The sequence below is a fragment of the Loxodonta africana genome, chromosome 6, assembly GCF_030014295.1.
Source record: "Loxodonta africana isolate mLoxAfr1 chromosome 6, mLoxAfr1.hap2, whole genome shotgun sequence".
In the NCBI taxonomy this organism is placed as follows: Eukaryota; Metazoa; Chordata; class Mammalia; order Proboscidea; family Elephantidae; genus Loxodonta; species Loxodonta africana.
In genome coordinates this window covers 133,040,149-133,054,066 of record NC_087347.1, presented here as the reverse complement: position 1 = coordinate 133,054,066, position 13,918 = coordinate 133,040,149, and positions in this window count along the sequence as shown.

The window sequence follows — 13,918 nt, the reverse complement described above, 5'->3', positions numbered from 1 at the left end:
ATACCATATGATCCAGCAACCCCACTACTAGGAATATAACCTAGAGAAATAAGAGTCATCACACGAGTAGACATATGCACACCCATGTTCATTGAAGCATTATTTACAACAGCAAAAAGATGGAAACAATCTAGATGCCCATGAACAGATGAATGGATAAACAAACTATGAGTATAAGCACACAATGGAGTATTATGCAATGATAAAGAACAATGATGCATCAGCAAAGCATCTCATACTATGGATGAATCTGGAGGGCATTGTGCTGAGTGAAATAAGTGAATCACAAAAGGACAAATATTTTATGAGACAGTACTGTAAAAAGTCATGAAAAGGTTTACACACAATATAAACATTCTTTGATGGTTACAAGGGAGGGAAGGGGTGCGGATGGAAAAACACTAAACAGACAATAGATAAGTGGCAACTTTGGTGAAGGGTAAGACAGTACACGATATTGGGGAAGCCAGCACAACTTGTACAAGCCAAGGTTGTAAAGTTCCATGGACACACCCAAACTCCCTGAGGGACTGAATTGCTGGGCTGAGGGCTGTGGGGACCGTGGTCTTGGGGAACATCTAGCTCAACTGGCATAACATTCTTTAGAAAGAAAATGTTCTACATTCTACTTTGGTGAGTAGCGTCTGGGGTCTTAAAAGCCTGTGTGCGACCACCTAAGATACTCCACTGGTCTCACCCCTTTGGGAGCAAGGGAGAATGAAGAAAACTGAAGACACAAGGCAAAGATTAGTCCAAAGGACTAATGGACCACAACTACCATGGCACCCACCAGACTGAGTCCAGTACAATGAGATGGTGCCTGGCTACCACCACTGACTGTTCTGACAATGATCACAATAGAGGGTCCAGGGCAGAGCTGGAGAAAAATGTAAAACAAAACTCTAACTTACACACACACACACTCAAAGACCAGAGTTACTGGCCTGACAGAGACTGGAGAAACACTGAGAGTATGGCCCCTGGGCATCCTTTTACCTCAGTAATGAATTCACTCCCAAGTTTCACACTTCGGCCAAAGATTAGAGAGGCCCATAAAACAAAACGACACTAAAGGGACACAACAGCCCAGGGCCAAGGGCTAGAAGGCAGGAGAGAACAGGAAAGCTAGTAATAGGGAACCAAGGTCAAGAAGGGACAGTGTTGATATTTCATGGGGTTTTTAACTAATGTCATAAAATGATAGAAAAAAAAATGTACTGTTTAATGAAAACCTAGTTTGTTCTGTAAACCTTCACTAAAGTACAATGAAAAATTAAAAAAAAAAAAAAGGCAGGATGTCCAGTTATATCTGAGTTTCAGATAAACAACATTTTGTAAAATATAAGTATATCCCATGCAATCTTTGTTATATACTTATACTAATTAAAAAATAATATTTTATCTGTTTCAAACATAGATGGATATCCTGTATTTATTTCTGGCAAACCTAAATATGGAGAAAATATTTGGTATGCCTTTGGAAAATTTCTTGAACTCTGAAATTTGATGATCTAATCTATAAAATGAATGCAACATTATGTACCTCATTCAGAGAGTTGAGGAGATAAAGGAAACAGTAATAGGGAGAATTCCTAACTCTGTGTCTGGCATACCTTAGAATCCCAGAAAATGTTAGTCCAATCTTAAATGGTCTCATTCTGATTCTGTTTACCTTGCTCACATTTCTGTATGCTAAATCCTCAAAAATTTACTTGAAACTTTTTTTTTTAATTCCATGACAACAGCATTCAGAAAGAAACAATTACATTTATGAAGTCCTTAATAGGGGCCTATACTGTGTTTGGAAAGGAAAAAAACATATATGTATATATTCAATAATATACATATATATGTATGTCCAATTTTATTTAATACCATTTAATTTGAATTTAATTTGATGAATTTTAATTTCATGTAGTTATTGGAATTATCAACATTTTGACAGATGAGAAAACAGAGTCTCATTAAGGCTAAGTCACTTAATAAAATCATACAAGTAGTAAATGTACTTTAGGGAACAAATGAAAGAAAAAGGAAATCTTTTCATATCCCTGAAATACCCTAATAGATAACAAATTCCTATCATCCCTTTGGTATCTTCTATGAGGAAAAATGACCTTAAAGAACTCTTTGGGTACACAATTTTCAAATTTCTGGCACCAAAAAAAGTATTTTCAATTTTACTCTATTCTCTGAGACATAGGAGGTGAAAAGTCACAAATACATAAAAGCCTTCTCAAAGAATTTGTGTCGTATAGATAAAACTGGATGAAACATTTAGTGCTATTTTTCAATAAGAAAACAAACCTCTAGAATCAAATATATTTCCTGACCATACAGATTTTTGAACAATAAAACTATATATAAGGAATAAGACAAGTCTTTCTTTGCTCATCCAGAATGACAACTAACATATCTCACTTAATCATGTGCTTTGGAAAATTCTTCTGTTAGCATTTAATAAACAGCTAACAAGAGATATATAGCTAAATTCTACAATATATAAAATCAGAGCTTTAAACTTAAAAGGAACTGAGACTAAGTGTCTAGCTCAGGTCCTCCTTTTATAGATTATAATATTGAAGCCCACAGAAGTTGAGTTAACCAAGATCACATAGCTTATTAGTGTAAAAACAAATCAATTCTACAAATATTTACTGGTAATGGCCACATAGTAGGCCAGTGCTTGTGAACCCATGGTTTATCCAGACCTTTTGTCAAGAAACTTAAAATCAACTAAGGTAGTCTGACATATATGCAAAACACTGTTATGTAAAAAGAATATGGCTGCATTTGACAAAAAGCCTAATACAAGAGTTTCACAGATTATTTATATGCCAGACCAAACCAGTTGATATCTAGGGTCTGGGTTCTAGTTTGTTTTTCCAATTCATGGAGACCCCATGCATACAGAGTAGAACTGCACCCCATAGGGTTTTCAAGCCTGTGACTTTTCAGAAATAGATCACCAGGCATTTCCTCAAGATGCATCTGAATGGGTTTGAACCATCAACTTTTCAGTTTATAGCCTAGTGCTTAACCACTTGCACCACCCAGGGATTCCTATCCATATACTAGTACTTCCAAAATTTATACCTCCCAGGCTTTTTTTAATAACTTCCAGGCCCATGATCCCTACTCTGAATTTCAACATCTTCACTTGAATACTTGATAAGTACTTCAAACTAAGTGTATTCAAAATTCAACTCATAGAGGTGGGGCCAAGATGGCTGACTAGGTAGAAGCTACCGTGGATCTCTCTAGAAACAAAGACTTGGAAAAACAAGTGAATCAATCACATACATGACAACCTACGAACCCTGACCATCAAACACAGAACTAAGGAGTTGACCTGAGTGACATGGGAACGAAAGCCATGCCCTGAAGCAGTGACCACTTCTGGAACCGGCGTCCCACACCATAGCCTTGAGCCCTTGCAGTTCCCCAGTGCCAGAGTGGTGGGGCTGATTGCAGCTTACTGAGATGGGGTAAGCACAGGATGCAGCCCTATCCCCTAACCCCCAGGAGTAACCTCAGTAAAGACTCAGGCAGTGCAAGCAGGCTGCACACTGAGGCGGCTGACAAGAGAACAAACAAACATGGGTAAGCAGTGACAGTTTTTGGAGCCTGGAACCAGCGTCCAAGTCAGAAAACCTTGGAGCTGGGCTTTGGACATACTGCAGAGGAGCTGAGCATGGCTTCCTGAGACGCTGCAAGCACGGGACGCAGCCCTAGCCCCCTGAAGTAACCTCGGCAGAAACCCAGTCTGTGCATGCAGGCTGCACAATCACGTGGCTGACAGGAGGAGAAATCACAGGGAAGCAACGACTGGTTTTGGAGCCTGGAGTGCAGCATCCCAGCCAGAAAACCTTGGCGCTGGGCTTTGGACTAGGAATGGAGGAGCTGATCATGGCTTCCTGAGATGACACAAGCACGGGAGGTGGGCCTGACCCTCAGGGACAATCTTGACCTAGCCAGTGCACACAGGCTACGAGCCTCTCTGGAATCTCAGATAAAACAGTCATCGCCAAGCAAGATAAGTAACTTTGTCTATATTGCTGCTTGCTACTCTCTCCTATCTATCTGATCCCTCCCATCCCTGCCCCAGGCGGGTTCATTAACATTGGAATTTCCTAGGCCAGGGAGTGAAGTGCTCTATGGGTTTTTATCCTAACCTATTCTCCTGGCCTGAGAGAAGCAGCAATTAACAACCCATGGGGGGAAAATCCTTCCCTGACTTCCCTAAACTGCAATAAAAATACAGAACCAGCTCCAGCCAAGCATATGAGATCCACAGTCTTTGGCTTTCATCCCTACAGGGAACAAGGTGGCTTTTATAATGCAAAGGTAATTCTGATACAGCTCTGACTGTAATTGTTTTAGCAGATCACTGGAAAGACAAGTTTTCCAGGTCTGATATCTCTACCTATTAACCAGAGCCCTCACTGATCCACAGCGGGGAACTGAGGGCTGAAGCTCCACCCAAACCACCTAGTCACCTGCTAAAGGGGCCTAAGGATAGTGATGCCTACCAATCTTTAGAGGTACAAGCATTGGGTGCCTAAGGTACAGCTGCAGAGCCCACCCACCAAAGTGCTCTAGGAATAGAGACAGACCTACCTCACTGGCATGTGGGGGAAGGCTGTAAGCATCCTGCCCTCCTTGGAGTGTGATCCCCTGCTGCTACTAGAATCTGGTGCACACAACTATCACCACTACTCCTTTAAGTTAATAGGCGACAGTCTACACCACACACTTGGTGACCCAAAATCAGAACACTAAGTTGATTCTATTCAAGAATAGTGAATGGACTCTTAGGCTTATATATCTGGTAACAGCTAAAACCAGCCAGTAATAGGACATAAGTGATTCAAAGGCTACAACAATCAAGACAGCTCAATCTAGTAGCCCGTTTGGGTATATTGCAACAAAACAAAACAAGAAGACTCAGTGAGCAAATACAAAATAAATTATTACACTATCTTATAGACGGCTCAGAGAGAACAGTCGATATCAAATCACATAAAGAAGCGGACCATGATTGCTTCTACAAATCCCCCAAATTAATGAAACAAAATCTTTCCCAAATGAAGGTACAATCCTGCAATTGCCAGATGCAGAATATAAAAAACTAATACACAGAATGCTTCAAGGCATCAGGGATGACCTCAGAAATGAAATAAGGCAATCTATAGAAAAAGCTAAGGAACACACTGATAAAGCAGTTGAAGAAACCAAAAAGATTATTCAAGAACACAGTGGAAAAATTCATAAGTTGCAAGAATCCATAGAGAGACAGCATTCAGAAATCCAAAAGATTAACAGTAAAATTACAGAATTAGACAACTCAACAGGACATCAGAGGAGCAGAATCGAAGAATTGGAATGCAGAGTGGGGGAGGTGGAGGATAAGGCAATTGACACCAATATAGTTGAAGAAAAATCAGGTTAAAGAATTAAAAAAAATGAAGAAACCCTAAGAATCATGTGGGACTCTATCAAGAAGAATAACTTGTGTGTGATTGGAGTTCCAGAACAGGGAAGGATAAAAGAAAATACAGAGAGAATAGTTGAAGATCTGTTGGCAGAAAACTTCCCTGGCATCGTGAAAGGGATATCTATCCAAGATGCTCATCGAACCCCATACAAGATTGATCCAAAAAGAAAATCACAAAGGCATATTATCATCAAACTTGCCAAAACCAAAGATAAAGAGAAAATTTTAAAAGCAGCCAGGGATAAAAGAAAAATCACCTACAAAGGAGAATCAGTAAGAATAAGTTCAGACTGCTCGGCAGAAACCATGCAGTCAAGAAGGCAATGGGATGACATATATAGAGCACTGAAGGAGAAAAACTGCCAGCCAAGAATCATATATCCAGCAAAACTCTCTCTCTCAAATATGAAGGTGAAATTAATAACAGATAAACGCAAGCTTAGAGAATTTGCAAAAACCAAACCAAAGCTATAAGAATTACTAAAGGAAATTCTTTGGTCAGAAAATCAATAATATCAGATACCAACACAACACAAAGTCACAGAATAGAACATCCTGATATCAACTCAAATAGGGAAATCACAAAAACAAAACAAGATTAACTTAAAAAAGAAAAAAAAAAGATCAAAACTGGGAATCATTGAAGTCATTATGTAAAAGATTACAATAATCAAAAAAGAAGGGCTAACTACAGGAGGGATAGATCTTCCATATGGAGAGGAAAACAAGGCAATATAGGATGATACAAGTCAGGTTTTTACTTAGAAACATAGGAGTAAATATTAAGGTAACCACAAAGAGATATAACAATTCCATACTTCAAAATAAAAACCAAGAAAAACATAACGACTCAGCAAAGATAAATGCAACTACTGTGAAAATCAGGAACACATATTTTACAAAGAAAAACTTCTCAGGACAAAAAAGTAAGTGGAAAAATGAAATTGTCAACAACACACACACAAAAAAGGCATCAAAATGACAGCATAAGCTCATACCTATCCATAATTACGCTGAATGTAAATGGACTAAATGCACCAATAAAGAGACAGTCTCCCACTGGATTAAAAAACATGATCCGTCTATATGCTGCCTACAAGAGACACACCTTAGACTTAGAGACACAAACAAACTAAAACTCAAAGGATGGAAAAAATATATCAAGCAAACAACGATCAAAAAAGAGCAGGAGTAGCAATATTAGTTTCTGACAAAATAGACTGTAAAGTTAAATCCACCACAAAGGATAAAGAAGGTCACTACATAATGATCAAAGGGACAATTTACCAGGAAGATATAACCATATTAAATATTTATGCACCCAATGACAGGGCTGCAAGATACATAAAACAAACTTAAACAGAATTGAAAAGTGAGACAGACACACCTCCACAATTATAGTAGGAGACTTCAACACACCACTTTCGGAGAAGGATAGGAATTCCTGTAAGGAGCTCAATAGAAACACGGAAGACCTAATTGCTACAATCAACCAACTTGACCTCATAGACTTATACAGAACATTCCACACAACAGCTGCAAAGTATACTTTTTTTTTTTCTAGCGCACATGGAACATTCACCAGAATAGACCACATATTAGGTCATAAAACAAACCTTTGCAGAATCCAAAACATCAAAATATTACAAAGCATCTTCTCAGACCATAAGGCCATAAAAGCAGAAATCAATGACAGAAAAATCAAGGAAAAGAAATCAAATACTTGGAAACTGAACAATACCCTGCTCAAAAAAGATGGGGTTATAGAAGACATTAAAGATGGAATAAAGAAGTTCATATAATGCAACAAGAATGAAAACACTTCCTATCAAAACCTCTGGGACACAGCAAAAGCAGTGCTCAGAGGACAATTTATATCGATAAATGCACACATACAAAAAGAAGAAAGAGCCAAAAGCAGAGAACTGTCCCTACAACTTGAACAAATAGAAAGCGAGCAACAAAAGAATCCATCAGGCACCAGAAGAAAAAAAAATAACAAAATTAAGAGTGGAATTAAATGAATTAGAGAACAGAAAAACAATTGAAAGAATTAACAAAGCCAAAAGCTGGTTCTTTGAAAAAATTAACAAAATTGATAAACCATTGGCCAGACTGACTAAAGAAATACAGGAAAGGAAACAAATAACCCGAATAAGAAACAAGATGGGCCACATCACAACAGACCCAAATGAAATTAAAAGAATCATATCGGATTATTGTGAAAAATTGTACTCTAACAAATTTGAAAACCTAGAAGAAATGGATGAATTCCTAGAAACACACTACCTACCTAAACTAACACAATCAGGAATAGAACAACTAAATAGACCCATGACAAAAAAAGAGATTGAAAATGTAATCAAAAAACTCCCAACAACAACAACAAAAAAGCCCTGGCCCATACGGTTTCACTGCAGAGTTCTGCCAACTTTCAGAGAAGAGTTAACACCACTACTACTAAAGGTATTTCAAAGCATAGAAGAGGATGGAATACTACCTAACTCATTCTATGAAGCTAGCATATCCCTGATACCAAAACCAGGTAGACACCACAAAAAAAGAAAATTACAGACCTATATCCCTCATGAACATAGATGCAAAAATCCTCAACAAAATTCTAGCCAGTAGAATTTAACAACATGTCAAAAAAATAATCCACCATGACCAAGTGGGATTTATACCAGGTGTGCAAGGTTGGTTCAATATTAGAAAAACCATTAATGTAATCCACCATATAAATAAAAAAAAGAGAAAAGCCACATGATCTTAACAATTGATGCAGGAAAGGCATTTGACAAAGTCCAACATGCATTCATGATAAAAACTCTCAGCAAAATAGGAGTAGAAGGAAAATTCCTCAACATAATAAAGGGTATTTATGCAAAGCCAACAGCCAACATCATCCTAAATGGAGAGAGCCTGAAAGCATTTCCCTTGAAAACAGGAACCAGACAAGGATGCCCTTTACCACCGCTCTTATTCAACGTTGTTTGAGGTCCTAGCCAGAGCAATTAGGCTAGACAAAGAAAAAAAGCACATCTGGATTGGCAAAAAAATTATCTCTATTTGCAGACAACATGATCTTATACACAGAAAACCCTAAGGAATCCTTAAGAAAACTACTGAAACTAATAGAAAAGTTCGGCAGAGTCTCAGGTTACAAGATAAACATACAAAAACATTCTGTATCCCACTTTGAAGTGTGGCGTCTGGGGTCTTAAACGCTAACAAGCATCCATCTAAGATGCATCAATGAGTCTCAATCCACCTGGATCAAAGGAGAATGAAGAACACCAAGGTCTCAAGGTAATTATGAGCCCAAGAGACAGAAAGGGCCACATGAACTAGAGACTACATCATCCTGAGAGCAGAAGAACTAGATGGTGCCTTGCCACAACCTATGACTGCCCTGACAGGGAACACAACAGAGAACCCCGGAGGGAGCAGAACAGTGGGATGCAGACCCCAAATTCTCATAAAAAGGCCAAACTTAATGGTCTGACTAAGACTAGAAGAATCCCGGCGGTCATGGTCCCCAAACCTTCTGTTGGCCCAGGACAGGAACCATTCCCAAAGCCAATTTATCAGACATGGATTGGACTGGACAATGGGTTGGAGAGAGATGCTGATGAGGAGTGAGCTACTTGCATCAGGTAGACACTTCAGGCTATGTTGTCATCTCCTGTCTGGAGGGGAGATTAGAGGGTAGAGGGGGTTAGAAACTGACAAAACAGTCACGAAAGGGGAGACTGGAAGGAGGGAGTGGACTGACTCATTAGGGGGAGAGTAAGTGGGAGTATGTAGTAAGGTGTATATAAGTTTATATGTGAGAGGCTGACTTGATTTGTAAACTTTCACTTAAGGCACAATAAAAATTATTAAAAAAAAAATTCAACTCATAATCTTACTCTTACATTTTGCTTTTCCACTACAACACTTATAGGTTGTCTTTACCTTCTTTTCCCAGGGCAGCTTGGGCACAAAACAAGAAATTCTACTGAAATAGTATAGGTTTCCAACCTGGAGTGAAGACTAGATTTGTTTAGTTTAAAGCCTCAGCTTACCTAACAAAGGAGCATTCTTTGAGGGAACAGCTCTGCTCTCTTCTGTCATATTCATATATATATATATACACACACACACACATACATACATAGGAACCTTATAAGAGCAATTGGAAGGAAGGAGGGAGAATAGAGTTGAAGCACACTAAAGGAAGTGTGAGGAGATTCCTATTCCATAGGGTGCTGGTTATTCATCTTCACTCCGTAGATTTGTTGAGTTGCATTTGTTCAGTTTAATATTTACCTCATTCCATTGTCTTCTTACCAGGCACTAAAGGAAAAACTAATTTCTCATTGGAAAAGCAATCTCCTTCAAATAGGATACTGCCCTGGGATGCCAACGTGATTGCAATTGCTGTACCCCAGTTTTTCCCATGAGAAAAAAAAAAAGAGGGGCCTTGACTGTTATTTTTCTATAATATAATTGTTGTTTTACAATATTCTGAGAAAACGGGTTAGGAATTCAGATACTCTTTCTGGGACCTTAGATATCTTAGCCTGTTGCAGTACAAATTTATATATATATATATATATATATATATATATATATATATATATATATATATATATATATATATATATATATATATATATATATACACATATGGAAACCCTGGTGGTGTAGTGGTTAAAAGCTATAGCTGCTAACCAAAACGTCAGCAGTTCAAATCCACCAGATGCTTCTTGGAAACTCTATGGGGTAGTTCTACTCTGTTCTATAGGGTCGCTATGAATTGGAGTCAACTTGACAGCAATGTGTTTTTTTTGGCATGTGTGTATATATATATATATATATGTATCCATTATTATTTCTTGGGCTCCTAACGTCTGTCTGGTGCTATGAATAAGCTGTCCCGTTTAATTAGTCCCTTTTCCTCCATAACATCTCCTGGATGAGAAGAAGATATTGTTATCTTCTTAGATGAGAAGGTAGAGATGAGTTGACTGTCTCAAAGCCATTACTCAGGAAATTGTAACCAGAAATATAATCCAGATTCACCTCATCCCAAAGCTACTATTGACAGTGACCCCACTAACAAGGTAGAAATGTTATATTCCTGGGGTTATGGATATGCAGATTATGATTTCATATAATTGAATGCCATTCACCTCAAACTCCAGTATTAGAAGCTGTTTCAATATAGATTCTAGAATAAGAATGACTAGTGGGAACAAATAAGCCATGGTTGAAGACATGGCAGAGGAAGGGGACTCAGTTAAACGGGCAGGGTTAAAGACACAATCATGCCAAGAAGAGGCCATAAGTTATACTGTAAGAGTTCTTTGTTTTGAGTAAGTCTTCAGGAAAACACTGCTGATTTTACTCTTTGGAAATTCTATGGATAGTAGTATCTGGTCTTAAAGCAGTTCCTCCTCGGCTGTCAAAGCATCCTTTGATCTTCTGTAATAAAATTATATCCTTATAAACATAAGAACATAAAAGATGATACTTCCTGATAAAATTACTTCCTATAGCCAGACACAAACTCTTGTGTGGGACTTAAGCTTAGAATTATATGATCCTCCGATCAGGAGACAAATTAAATTCTACTTGCAAACTTTAAACCAACATGAGGATCCCCACTACAATACCTGGTGTAAGCAGTTGTCTGTTCTAAGCTGGAGCACTTTTGGTACTGGATATGTTTTAATTAACTTAACAAGTACCTTTTTCTACTCTGGGACAGTTAACTTTCCAGAACAAATTTCCTATGTTTGGTCAATATAGATTTACTCATTATATTTTACATTGTTTCAAATTTTTCCTTCTGAAGCTACAGGTTAGCCATAGTTTTTGAATTGTTCTAGTACTTCAAGGCTGTTTTAATAAAAATTTAGCTCTTTTTTTTATAAAACTTTCTTGGACCCTAGTCTGGGAAATACTAAACAAAGAGGACTCAGGTGAATTTAGAAATCTGCTTTTCAAAAAAATGTGATAGATTTTCGTGGGGCAAAGCCAGAGTTAATGAATTAGTTTCAGTTCTCATGCTGTACCACACTCACTCACTGTGAAAACTACACTCCTTCTTTGATCTCGTGACACTGAACCAAGAAGGACCACTCTGCTGACTGGGGTGATGGTATCAATTACCAAGAGAAAATTGTGTTTCTCTTATAAACAAGGGCGTAAAAGATTCTGATTAGTGCATCCATATCCTACACGCAAGGTCAGCCATAAAAGAAGAAATGAAAAACAAATATGTGGGTGTACCTAAGTGAAGTCGGTATAAAGCTATGAAAATATTATATGAGCTTCAAAAATGTATTTAAATGCCACTGTAATGACAACAATAAATCAGGAAGGTGTTGATGCAATTGGAATAATCTAAGGTCTTGCATTTTCTGTGAAGAGGTAAATGCATCAGTTCATATCACACTGTTCTAAATTAAGGCAGAATTTGGAAATTTTTAGGATTACACTGAAATAACTGGAGTGAATTACTTTTAAACTAATAGAAAAAGAAAGAAATCAAGCAAGAAAGAAAAATCTAAAAATGTTAAGAAAGAAGCAAGAGAGGCCCAAAGAATAGGCTCGGCAAGGAAAACCCCAACATCGGTAATCAAATAAAATTAAATAAACCCTCCAGTTAAAAAAGAAACCTTGTTAGACTGAATGAAAACCAAATCACAGTATGTTATTTACAAAAGGCACACATATAACATGAAAATATTAGAAGTGTGAAAGTAAAAGTATACAAAAAATAGTATAAAAACACTAGGCAGAAGCAAGAAGGTACACCTATACTGATATCAAAGTAGACTTTAAGAAAAAATTATTAGTAGAAATGATCATCACACCATAATAATTAGTAGAATAAAGAGGGAATAATCTCAGTAATACTAGAGACTTAAATAACCACAATTAACAAATTTGACCTAATATATGCAATAGGACTAAAAAACTGGTTTAATAGCATGTGTGTAGGTTCTCTGGCAACAATGCAAGAATACTGGTAATAAAGATATAAAAGTTAAGCTTAGATTATGCTTAGATATTAAGGCTTATAAGTAAATCATGGGCAAAGTAAAAAATATATCCAGTGGAATTTGAAGACATTTTTAATAATCATTTTAGAATGATTAAAAACAAAAACTGTACATCAAAATTTTTGATGTATAGCTAGTGCTATGTTTAGAGGAAAATATATAACCTGAAGTGAATATATAAGAAAAGAACAAAATCTGAATATTAAGGAGAAAAATATCTACATTGTTAAGTTAAAAAAAATAACTAAATAAACCCAAAGAAACAAGAAAGGAGGGTATTATAAAGATAACAGCAGAAATTATATTTAGAGGGAATCTAAACATAAAAGTTAATTTTGAAGAGACTAATATAATGTATCAAACCTAATTAAGTAAAATCAGAGGTGGAGGACAGACAGAAAGAAAGGAAAACAAAATTAATCACTACCAAGTATGAAAAATTCAATCCTACTCCAGTTTTTACAGAATGAAAAGCATCATAAGAGGAAATGAATATAACTATAAAATGTGTAAATATTTATGAAATGTACAAATACCTGGAATTGCACCATTTACCAAAACTGACAGAACTAGAAAAATAAATTCTGAATGATTATATAGTGATTAAAGCTATTGATTTCATAATGGAAAGTCTTCCAATAAAGATTTTTCAAGCCCAGATGACTTTACTAGTGAATATATCAAACCTAAAAGTGAGAAGTTGTTCTAATATTAAACTAATTATTCTGATAATAGAAAAAGTGTATCCTTCAAATTATTATATGAGACTAATAACTCAATCCATCAAGGACCACAGGAAAAAATAAAATTATAGGCCATTCTCACCCTTGAATATATACTAAAAATTCCAAGCAAATAGCAAGCTAAATTTATCTATGGATCTATCTGGAAACCCTGGTGGCACAGTGGTTAAGAGCTACAGCTGCCAACCAAAAAGTCAGCAGTATGAATCCACCAGGTGCTCTTTGGAAACCCTGTGAGGCAGTGCTACTCTGTCCTTTAGGGTCGCTATGAGTTGGAATCCACTCACAGCAATTTTTTTTTTTTTTGGTTTATCTATCTATGTATCTATGTGTCTATGCGTCTATGTGTCTATCTATCTATCTATGTATCTATCTATGTATCTATGTGTCTATCTTTCATCTATCTATCAATCATCTTTCTACCAATCATCTATCAATCATCCATCTATCGTCTAATATCTATCCATCTATCATCTATCCATCTATCTATCATCTATCTATCCATCCATCTGTCCATCCGTCCATCCATCCATCCATCCATCATCTATCTCTCTCTCTATCATCTATCTACTTACCTACCTACCTACCTATCTATAGATGGGTCCTAGATCCCATCTGCCTAG